Source organism: Nelusetta ayraudi, unplaced genomic scaffold, assembly GCF_046127955.1.
Source record: "Nelusetta ayraudi isolate G7.1 ecotype Tasmania unplaced genomic scaffold, CSIRO-AGI_Nayr_v1 ptg000019l, whole genome shotgun sequence".
Lineage (NCBI taxonomy): Eukaryota > Metazoa > Chordata > Actinopteri > Tetraodontiformes > Monacanthidae > Nelusetta > Nelusetta ayraudi.
Window position 1 is genome coordinate 258,369 of NW_027466069.1, and position 11,738 is coordinate 270,106.

General features: G+C 50.0%; 1 protein-coding gene across 1 annotated transcript in view; it reads left to right on the forward strand.

Annotated features, from left to right (window-relative positions):
- plcg1 (phospholipase C, gamma 1) overlaps positions 1 to 10,916 on the forward strand; it is a 204,959-nt gene extending 194,043 nt beyond the window's left edge. The window contains exon 34 of the transcript XR_012926650.1: positions 10,904 to 10,916. The gene's annotated coding sequence lies outside the window, so the exon portion shown is untranslated. The remainder of the gene's footprint in view (positions 1 to 10,903) is intronic.
- The last annotated feature ends 822 nt before the right edge of the window (positions 10,917 to 11,738 follow it).

Here is an 11,738-nt window from a genome sequence, read left to right on the forward strand (position 1 = left end):
CTCGGCAGGGCTCTCCTGTGTGGGTGGACTCTGGGATTCACCATGAAAACAAACCAAGGACAAGAAGAGAAGCAGCAGCAGCAGCAGTAGTAGCAGCAGCAGTAACAGTAGCAGCAGCAGCAGTAACAGCAGTAGTAGCAGCAGCAGCAGCAGCAGTAACAGCAGTAGTAGCAGCAGCAGCAGCAGCAGTAACAGTAACAGTAGCAGCAGCAGTAACAGTAGTAGTAGCAGCAGCAGTAGTAGCAGCAGTAGCAGCAGCAGCAGCAGTAACAGTAGTAGCAGCAGCAGCAGCAGCAGCAGCAGCAGCAGGACTATCTTGACCCGGTCCTGCTGCTGCGTCCTGCTGAAGAAGTGTGTGTTGGGGTGGGGTGGGATGGTTGGGGGGGGGTCGGGAGTAGCTAATAAAATCAACTTGTGTGTCTCCAGTGGGGATGATTGTGTTGGTGCAGAGTGGCTGACAATAAAGTCCCTCAGTCAGGCTGGATTGTGTCCTGAGGTCTGCTGGCTAGACTCTCGCTGAGCCTCGCAGCCATCAGTGGGGACAAAGACACTATTATCTTGTCGCACGTGGCCCAGAGACACGACAACGCCGCACAATGGTATTGTGCGGCGTGTGGCGGCGTGGCCGTGAGCCCGGATGAGCTCCAGTCGGGGAATTGTGCGAGTCCAGCGACGCTGCTTAGCGCCACATTATCTGTCATTGACACTGTGTGATTTATGGCCGACGCTCTCAAAGCTCGCCCAGGCGTCTCCACCACTGGAGGCCCTCGTTCAGGCTGCTTTTACACACAGAGAAATTCAATATCGCAGCAATAAGTTGCACTGATCCTGGTCCCTGTGGTGACGCCCCACCACCTCCTGAGAGGCAGCAGGACAACCTGAGGATTTCCTAAAGTTCTGTCAGTGAAGTCAGCGGAGATCATCCACCTTGTTGGAGGCTTGAACCTGGACACCTGGACATCTGGACACCTGGACGCCTGGACACCTGGAACCTGGACACCTGGACGCCTGGACGCCTGGACACCTGGAACCTGGACTCTTGGACACCTGGACTCCTGGACACCTGGACTCCTGGACTCCTGGACACCTGGACTCCTGGACACCTGGACTCCTGGACTCCTGGACGTGTCTGCTGTTAGTGGCACTGTGCTGCTCCGGGCTGATAGTTTGACAGTTAGCTGGAGATGTTGTGTTGGAAGAAGAAACAACGACGTGGATCTTGTAGATTGTGGGAATCTCAAACTTTTGCAGCCTTTTAGTAAAAGCAGCATCATTATCAGTTAAATCCGCCATAAAAAGAGCCGTAAAATTAATGTTACATCCTAAAATAGGCCCAAGACTGACAGAGTGCTAAATGTGCTCCCCCCCCCCACCCCCCCCTCCCCTGGATATGAGTCCATATATGAGCGGGGGGGAAATGGAGGCGTAATGCTGCTGGTGATCAGGAGCGGCTTCAATGGCCTGATGGAGATGATGGAGCTATAAATAGTCTGACTTGGACTCTCATCTTGGCTGCTGCACCGCCCTCCTCCTCCGCTCTCCACCCTGCACCGCCACCCCCCCCACCCCCCCACTCCCATGCTGCACCTGCTCCGACACCTCCTCTGCCAACTGGCTGATGTCATGGTGGAGGCCGACATCCTCACGCTTCACTCTGCCCCACTAAACTCTGTGTGTGTGTGTGTGTGTGTGTGTGTGTGTGTGTGTGTGTGTGTGTGTGTGTGTGTGTGTGTGTGTGTGTGTGTGTGTGTGTGTTATGGGTATGTCATGGTTACACACCCTCTCTTGATCTCCTCAGCGGCTGTCAGAGGTCAAACTGCAGCTCTTCACAGGTGGACGACACCAAACAACATTCATTTTGAGTCTTTTTTGACTTTTTAATAACCTTTGATTGACTTTTACTCTCTTTAAAATGTTACACAAACCCAACGCCCTCAAACTGAAGTCTGAAGAGTGAAATCAGAATGCCAGTGTGATGGAGCATCAAGATGTATTTCCAGTCTTTGAGGAAAAATCAAACAAGAATGGCTCGTCATTGACTCCATGATGCTGATTGGATGTTCTTCACTGACCTCTAGTGACTTTTAGCAGCGACCCTTGACCCTGTTGTTGCCAGACAGGGGCCTCTGCTCCTGTGTGGAGGCCTCCTGCTTTCTAGGAAGCCTGCAGTGTCTCTGGCCTGCAGCTCTGTGGGGGACGGAAGTAGCAGGCAGCAGGCAGCCAGCAGTCCTGCTGCCTGTTTGCTGCCTGTTTGCTGCCTGTTGGCTGCCTGTTTGCTGCCTGTTTGCTGCAGATGTACCAATAAAGCATCACGTTGCAGCCGAGCAGACATGTGGCCGCTGACTCTCTGCTTCTGTGTCACGTTGACGCTGCAGATTATTAGCAGCGCATTCTTTCTTTTCTTCCCTCGTTACTTCTGTCTTCAGTCTGCTGTTATCCATTCTTAACTTTTGCCCACCTGTACAAGGACAAACAGCTCGGCTGCTTGAGGTTCCTGGTGATATGATGAAGCCTGGCAGACCTTGTGCACTTACAATGAAACCACAGTTTGAGATGAGCTGCACGGAGGAAAAAACATCATCTTTTCTTCTGCCTGAACGCAGCGATAAGAGCTGGAAGAGTTTGGGACATTTTTTTTTTCAAGAGCGCTTCATCTCTGTTTATATGCTTCCCAGCTGTGAGGTCATCGGGGGCAAACAATCATGTGTCCCGTTGTAATGAATGTATTTGTGAGGCGGAGAGGAGGAGCCAGAGGAGGAGCCAGTGGAGGAACATGGTGACCTGCTGTTTAAAGGATCAGCAGCTCCTCAAACATCTCGTCCACATTTCTTGACATGACAGTCGCAACTGTCTGTCTGTCTGTCTGCCTGTCTGTCTATCTGTCTGCCTGCCTGCCTGCCTGTCTGTCTGTCTGTCTGCCTGCCTGTCTGTCTGGACAGCTGCTGCGGCTGCTGCTGTTTGGCTCAGGGAGGAGGAAGCGTGAATCACAGCACATCACTGGCTCTCTCTCTCTCTTTCTCTCTCACACTCTCTCTCTTTCTCTCACTCTCTCTCTCTCTCTCCCTCGGTGTCTGTCTGTCTTTGCCTCCCTGCGTCTGTCTGTCTCTCCGTCACTCAGGCGTGTGTGCATCACCTGGAAGGCTCGAGGTTTGAAATCCCGTTGGAAAACCCCCCCAGATATCTGAGTTCCTCCTCGGCCCTGATCAGACCTCAAGATTGATCAAGGCCTGGTTCATTTGTCACGGGAAGTGAGATGAGACCTTTCCCATCAGCTGCCTCTGCTCCTCCCTGTCCTGGAGGTGGAGATGGTGAGGATCTCCGAGCGGAAGAAGAAGTAGAAGAAGAAGAAGAAGAAGAAGAAGAGTCATAAACCCCAGAGTGGAGGTGCCCAGTCTCCTCCAATCAGCAGCTTCTCCTCAGGATCTCCACCTCCGACTCACACAACCTCCTCACTCTTCTACTTTCACTGTGTTTTAAGCTTCAGTCTATGTTTTTGTTTGGGATCTTCTTTTTTGAAACGTGTTGAAATCTTGGAAATGTTTGCTGTTTTGCGATGCTGAAATGCTGTGAATCCTTTGCACGGCTCTGGTTGTGCTGAACAGCTAACAGAGAATTTATATTTATCATCTAATAAACCACTGAAAGTGGTCCAATATTGGGCAAAAGTCACCTTCTGAACGTCTCAAACCGTCTTGACGTCTCCCTGAAAGTCTCTTAAAACACACGCCTCTGGTTTTTGGACCTTTGTGATGTCAAATGGGGCACTGATGCCACTTCCTGGTTATTGACAGCCCACGTGGCAGTGTGTTGCCGTCAATAGACAAGTGAAGATCTAAAGATGCAATGTTGTACCTTTAAATGGTTCCTCCTTTATTACAACATACAACCAAGAGTGTGGGACACACACACACACACACACACACACACACACTTGTGGCAGTGCTTAGCAGTAGTTGGGCCAGGACGGACCATGTGATTGTATTGTTGGAGTTTGTTTTTTTTTTATATCTGGCAGATTTATTGAGGCTCTAATTTCTTCATTAATTTCTTCTCTTTCTCCTCTTTGCGGCCGCTACAAGACAGTGATTATTTCTGCAGTAAAGGTCTTTTGCTCTGCGCTGCAGGGGAGCCTCTCTGGGGGCGGTGTTGCCAGCGCTGCAAAGTGTCAGCGAGTGCTAATCTGAGGAAAACCGGTCGCAGCCAGATTGAGCCCAGTTGTCCTCTTCCTGCTCTTTATTTCTAATCTGGTCACTCGACTGACCTCTGCTCTCGCTTTCCTTTCCTCTTCTCTCTCCATCATCATGTTGTTAACGCTTGGTCATTCTTTCCATTTGTTCACACGTTTCTTTCCTCTTGTGCTTGTGACAGCGTGACCGACCGCTCGCTCCATCCTGTCAGAGCCGCCTCGCAGCGGCCAGAGGAAGACAAGAGCACAAAATGCTGAGCCAATTTCTTTCAAAATTTTCCACCGAAAGTGTGATGCGTTAGCGGCCACGAGTTTCGAGTGTCGTAATAGACGTTAACTGTCCCCTGAGTGAGCGAGTGAGTCAGGGTCAGAATGAGGAAGCGCTCGACAGGCCAGATGAAAAAGAAGACGGTTGGAGGCAGAAGACGAACCTCACTCTCCTTTCACTTCCCAGAACTGATGGTGGCTCCATCCATCTCTCTATCTGTGTGTGTGTGTGTGTGTGTGTGTGTGTGTGTGTGTGTGTGTGTGTGTGTGTGTGTGTGTGTGTGTGTGTGTGTGTGAGTGTGTCACTCTGCCGAGTGCAGCTCGACTCTTCCTTTGATTCACAACTGAAACCTTAGAGCATCAGTGGGGAAATTGGAGTTGAACGGAGCTGGCAGCTGTTGCACAGGCTGCTTCAGGGGCCTGGTCTAGTTGCTGGAACGGAACGGGTTTTGGAATCAGAGAATAGGGAAGCTTTTCATGTTTGTTATTTAAGTCATTCAGTGCAGAATTATTTCATAGAATAATACAGGAAAACAGAGGAAACAGGGAGTTGATGGCTGTTCTGTCATCTTTGGTTTTGTATGAAGAGACGTCCTGAAAATGTTCCTCTCCATTACGTCCTCACGTGAGGGCCAACAGGTTTGGAGTGATCAGATACCATGGCAGATGTCACAATGGCTGAAGCTGCCTGCATACACTTTCATCTCATCAGATGAACGTTTCGATTCCTCAACACAAACAGCTGCTTATAGAGAGGTGTTGCACAGCAATAATGTGTGCAATGACATCATAGATGAGAACTGTTGTTGTAAATCATTACCTCACTGGCTGGATCACCCAGAGGAGCTCCTGCCAAGTCATGCAGCAGCAGCGGCAGCAGCAGCAGCAGCAGCAGCGGCAGCAGCAGCACTGGAGCTGCTGCAGGAGTCTGTCTCAATATTTTGATGAAACTTTCAGTTTTCTATGCAAGAATGTTGCGTCCCAGGCTGCACACAGGAGTGAACGTCATAAATAGGCAGCAAACCAAACCAAACGGTGCTTTATTGCTCAGGACCTCTGCAGTCAAAGTGCAGTTGAATGTGTCATCAGCGCTTTTTCCCCTCTGGCCAGTTTGAATCCGGTGGCTTTGTTCCAATTGGACTTCCACATAGACACACGCAAGGGATTTACGGTCAAGTGGTGCTGCTTTTAGTCCTTCTGTTTGCTGTAGATGAGTCCCTCATTAGGAACGTATTTAAAGAGGAACTCAGTGATTTTGATGTATTTTTAACAAGTGGTTGGTAGAATCACTTACTGGTGAAAAGGGATGTAAGAGGCCACAAGTGACTGAGGAGGAGGAGGAGCCAGTCTGATTCTTACGGAGTCGTCAAGAAGAAGCACTTTTGTTTTTTTTTTACACAGACGGTGGTGAAGACATCAACACAAAGTCTTTGTGCGTTTGTGTGTCCAGTTAATCTCCTGCTCAGCGAACTGCGTGTCCAGCAATAACACATTAGAACAATCGGAGCAGTGCTTTTCACAAGTTCAGTGGTCAAATGAACTGTAAAGGTTGCAGTGGGTTTTTAGTGCACGTGCACCATGACAGTTGTTGCCCAAAGTGGACTCTGTGCTCCATGAAGCCAGCAGGGCCTCTGCACTGCGGCACGTCTTCATTTCCCTGCTGTTGCTTTGTGGTGCCTGAAGAAGATAAAGAGCTGAAAGTGTTGGACCACTGCAACACTTTCAGTAGTCAAACATCTCGTGATGCTCTCAACACTCTTCTGCAATAGGGTTGCTGCCCTGCTGCGGCTCCTCCACTCTTCAGCCTCATCATGACAGCAGCCACCGAGCATGTGCAGCTTTCAGCCTCGTCACACTTTCATTGTGCTGAATCAATGAGAAATGAGGAGTCGTGATTCCAGATTTTTTTTTTTTCTTTCAAGATTTGGCTGACGTCACGGTCACGTTGTTGAAGGAAAGTCATCAACAGGATGCAGCTGATGCAGAAGTGGGCGACAGCTCAGTGTTTCACAACCCTGCCGGGCAACTTCCCATCTGAAGACAGCTGCACTGCGCCGCCGCTGCGCTTCAAGTGCCTTTATTTCCTCTCAGAACATTCCTCCATGTTTATTCTCTCTTTTAATGGTCGGCAGCAGCAGCAGCAGAAGTTCAAGCTGCACTGCAACACAATGTTAGCGGCATGAAGAGCAAACAGGGCAAAAATGCCTGTGGTGTGACGAGCAGAGAGGCTGCCTGCATCACAATGTCATCACATAATGCACTTATAATGTGCACTTATAATGTGCACTTATAATGTGCAAGACAAGACAGGTGAGCAGGGCAGCTTCCCTTCTCGAAGAATTTATTTGTGTTTCCTCGTAAAAGTTCTGCCTTAAAGAATGTGATATGAAGTGATGGCTTGTTAAAAACCCACCAGTGGCCGCAAGATTGTTTCACCATCATTTATTTTTGTGTTACCGGCTCAGATGAGTTTCCTGTCAACTGGATTGAAACCTTGTGTGCAGTCAAAATGAAACCCCAGAAGCTCTCAATGGCTCCACAACACAGAGTGGAAGATCGATGTTCAGGCTCGCTGAGATCTTTCCTCCAACTGCCGTCGACCACCGCAGCTGTGCAGTCTCATCATCTGGTCACAACAACTGGTAACTACAACTGAGTTCACTGTCACTGAACTCCAAGTGATGGAGTGATGTTGACTTTCCAACATTTTCCAGAAGACACCTGAGGTGTGGTTCTGCCATCAGGGAAGATGTTGTGTGTCTTTTTACGTCGACAATAATGAACGACAACAGATGACCAATGTGGCTTCTCCTTCTTCTCTTTGTGGGGCATCTCAAACTACTGTAGTTCTTCACACCTGCTTTGGAAGACTGGACTTGAACTGAGGCTGAAGATGAAGGAACTGGAACTGGGCCAAAAACCCAGTGCAAACTTTGCTTCATCTTGTGCAACGGCCGCTACGTCCAGTCACTGGCCAGGGAGCTCGCTGATTGGTTCCTGACACTTGAAATTGAAGTTCCCATCAGCACTTCTCTGTTTCTCAGTCTGCACAGACTGCAGGCCTGCTGCATCTCTGGTGGCCTCCTGCTTCCAGGAGGAGAGAGCAAGCACGCAACCACTCACAAAGCTCCTGTTTTCTTCTCCCCTGCTTCTCTTCCTCACAGGGTGGGTCGTTGCTCTGCAGCCCTACAATAGAACAACTGGTCCACTTCCATCCTGAACCTCATCATCAGCTGCTCAGAGGAACTTTAGAGCATGAGGTGAGAACATGAGGGCAACCAGAACTGAGAGGGAGACGCTGACATGTTGGCAAGCACAACATTTATTCTGTTGATTTAGCTTGTTTTGATGGGTGGGGGGGCTGAGGTGTGTGTGTGTGTGTTGATGTGAGGCTGTTCAGACAGTGAGGGCCAGTCTAAGGGGCCCAGCAGTCTACATGGACATGATCCTCATGGTGACTGAGCACCTTCACGGTGGCCCAGTGTGTTTCCCAGTGTGTTTCCCAGTGTGTTTCCCAGTGTGTTTCCCAGTGTGCACACCACACATTCATACATCAGTGGGTGACTGCTGCCATGCGAGGCACTGCAGCCCCATGAGGAGCCACTAGTGCCTTGCCCAAGGACACTTGAGACATGTGGATTTGAACCGCCAGCCCGCTTTACCAACTGAGCCACAGCTGCCCAGTTGTTGTGTTGCGTTGTGTTGAGTGGTGTTGTGTTGTGCGGAGTAGTGAACCCAGTCAGTCATGACTTCATGTTGCTTCACTGACTGCTTTGGGAAGACGTTGTTTCCAAAATTACATCTTCCCCCTTTCTTCTTCTTCTGCTGCTGCTGCTGCTGGCAGCCAATCACAGCACTGACACACAGTCACATGGTGACAGAGGAGGTTTTTACTGCTTGGCTGCTCAGACAAGACAGAACAGGAGAAACACCTCACTGACTCACACACACACCTGACTGGCTGGCTGACTGGTTGGCTAACTGGCTGGTTGGCTGGTTGGCTGGCTGACTGGCTGGCTGGCTGGTTGGCTGGCTGGCTGGCTGGCTGACTGGCTGGCTGGCTGGCTGGCTGGCTGGCTGGCTGGGACGTGGAACCGGTCCACAAGGAACTTCCTGAGGAACTTTGGAAAGTTGTCCACGCATCGTTGAGCAGCAGCAGAAGGAGGAGGAGGAGGAGCAGGAGGAAGGAGGAGACGGCTGGTCCTGTTTTCCTGCATTAGTGTTGGGATATCCCAATGTGGGACGTCCCGCATGGCTTTTATTTTCCAAAGCCGACTGCAACAGTGGAGCGTCACAAAATCATCCCAAAGTGGTCCAGAAAACAGCCAATGACGACACTGTTCCCTGTTGTTAGCTTCTTGCTAACAGCAACGCTGCTGTTGCAGCGTGTGCAGGCCTAGCAGGGAGGCGGAGGACAAAGCAGGCAGGCAGGCAGTGGACGCTGGTGAAGTCAATCCTGGAAAAAAATCCAAAATCTGGAATCATGCTATAAAAGTTGAATGTTTCCTGCTCGTCTCCAGAGGAGCAGATGTGAAAATGGGCTCATGTGATGTATCACACCCACGCGCGCACATACACACACACACACACACACACATTTTTTTTTTCTTTTTTTTACTTGTGCGACATTTGATACTAATAAAACCACACTGGACACATTCCTGCGGCCACATAAGTGTGTGCATGTGTGTGTCGGCGTGCGATCCGTAATGAGTGGGAGCGTCCAGAGGAGGGAGGGAGGGGGGGGGCAGTGGGGGGCAATTATCACTGCCAGTAAAACACGACAACAAACACACAATGATTGTTCTGCCGCTCACCTCGTGGCACCGCACCCTCCATAAAGACTGCAGCGCCGCCGCCACTGGGAATGTGCTGCGCTGTGCTGCCTAAGCACTCTGCCAAATAGCTTCCATGTCGTCGGAACGCCGTCCGTGTAGTGGGAATGCCGCCGCCGCCAACAGCGTCTCCACGCGAGGACGTGACTGAGATGTGAGGGCGTGCGCACGTTCACTCAGCACCACTGGGGCACTCTGTCCATCTTGACCTCTGACCTCAGCTCAGAAGATGCGGCGTGTGTTGAATATTGAGTTCCTCTCCCTGCATCAGTTGGAACGCAGCCGAGGCTTCGGCATCCTCAGGTTCTGCAAACACGCCACTGACCTCTGCTCCCAGCACTTGTCCTACCTGAGAGTGTCCACGTGTCCCCTAGGGGGCGCTGTGCTGTGCTGTGCTGTGCTGTGCTGTGCTGTGCTGTGCTGGTGGCAGTTCTCCCTCTCACTGCTTTCACCAGATGTTGTAGGTTGCACAACTAACAGAACCTCAGTTGTGATGCTTGTTTGTGGCCTTGGTTGGTTTGTTGTGTGGTGGATACTTGCTTTGTATAAATATACACCCGAGACATTTTCCTCACATTTCTAGTCTGTCTCGAAATGTGTTTCTAGTTTTTACATTCTTCTTTCGTTTTCTTCTTATCTCTTTAGGATGGGGTTGTCTTTTCTTTCTTTCTTTCTTTCTTTCTTTCTTTCTTTCTTTCTTTCCTTCCTTTTTTGGACTGTCAGATGGAAATGAAATGCTGATCATCGATTGGATGGGACATTATGGTATTAGTGATAACTGTGATAATATCAGGAAGTAAAGCATGCAGGCTCAGATTAACCACATCACACAAGATGTCTTATTTATAATGGCAGAATTCAGGGAACGCTGCTGGGATTCAGAGTCGGTGTCACAGTGTCAACAGTGTCACAGTGTCAACAGTCACTTGAACACAGCACCAACATGAAAAACATGGCAAGTTCACCAAATACACATGTTGACTGATTTCAGTGGTGAATGTGATGATTTTCATCATTTTGCCCCAATGCACGTTTCTCCGAGGAATATTAATGTGTGTGTGTGTGTGTGTGTGTGTGTGTGTGTGTGTGTGTGTGTGTGTGTTTGTGTGTGTGTTTCTCCGAGTCCCTGCAGACCTGCTGTGTTTACGTCCCAGCAGCAGCCTGAACCACTGGGGGGTCCCATCAGTAAACACACTGCCCCTAGAGGCCACAATGCAGCCTGGCTGTGTGTGCGTGTGTGCGTGTGTGTGTGTGTGTGTGTGTGTGTGTGTGTGTGTGTGTGTGTGTGTGTGTGTGCGCGCGCACACACTGGATCATGATAAATCTCAAGAGGTAATTTTGCCCATATTTTACCCCTCCTTCCACTTAACAACCCACAAGTGTTGTGTGTTTGTGTTGCGTGTTTGTGTGCAAGAGTGAAGTTGTCGGCGCTCGTGCGGCCTCAAGCGCAACGTTTGAAAGTAAACGGAGAGAAACGTTGGATGTTAGATGTGGTTTAACGCTGCTGCTGCTGTGGGACTGACTGAGAGCTTTGTGGATTATGGATTATTAATCTCAACACATCTTGAAGATACATTGTGATACATTGTGATTGCCTGTACCTCAGTCCTCTAAGCAGTGGGGGCGCCGTCAGGGCCAGCGAGGGCCCCCCCCATTCCACTGCCTGTTAGGCAGGTGCAGTGGCGGTGGCAGTGTCAGTAATGAAGATACTGACACTGACAAATGAAAGGCGATTGTCAGAGATTCCTCAACCAAGTTTTAATCAGTCCACCAGAACCCCAGTGAGCTTCAGCTCAGGTCCCAACTGCTCCAGTAAACTCAACACTGTCACTGATTGGTGTGAGACCAACGAGACGATAAGCAAGCAAACTACTGAACTACGAAGCTATTAAACAAGTGAACATGTTGCTGCAGCTGCTGCTGCAATGAGCCGCATTGTTCACAGGAGACTGCAGTGTTGATCCTGAAGGCCTCAGGCAGCTTCATGGATCCTGACAACACAAGCTAGCTGGAACACGATTGGATAAGAACTCTGTGGTACTCAACAATGGAAGCAACCAGGTGGATATCATAGGACAAGGAAGGAGGAGACGGTGGAGAAAAACCTTTATCATGTTTACAACCAGACTTTTCTCAGTGTTCAGGCCAGCAGAGAAGAGCTCGCTGGCTGTGACGGCGCCCCCCACTGGTCAGTTGTGAGCAGCTGAGTGGCTGTCAGATTGGTGGCTGTGTCCCTGGTGTTTGCGTGCTGACAGTGTGGAACTGGGCCGCGGCCAGTTTGGTTTGGTACTGACCAGTCAGGCGTGAAGCACAGAGACACACTGACATCAAAGACCTGACACTGGCACCATTCACACTGCTGGCCTACTTTTGTCTGTCCGTCTGTCTGTCTGACTGACTGACTGACTGTCTGTCTGTCCGTCTGTCTGTCCGTCTGACTGACTGACTGT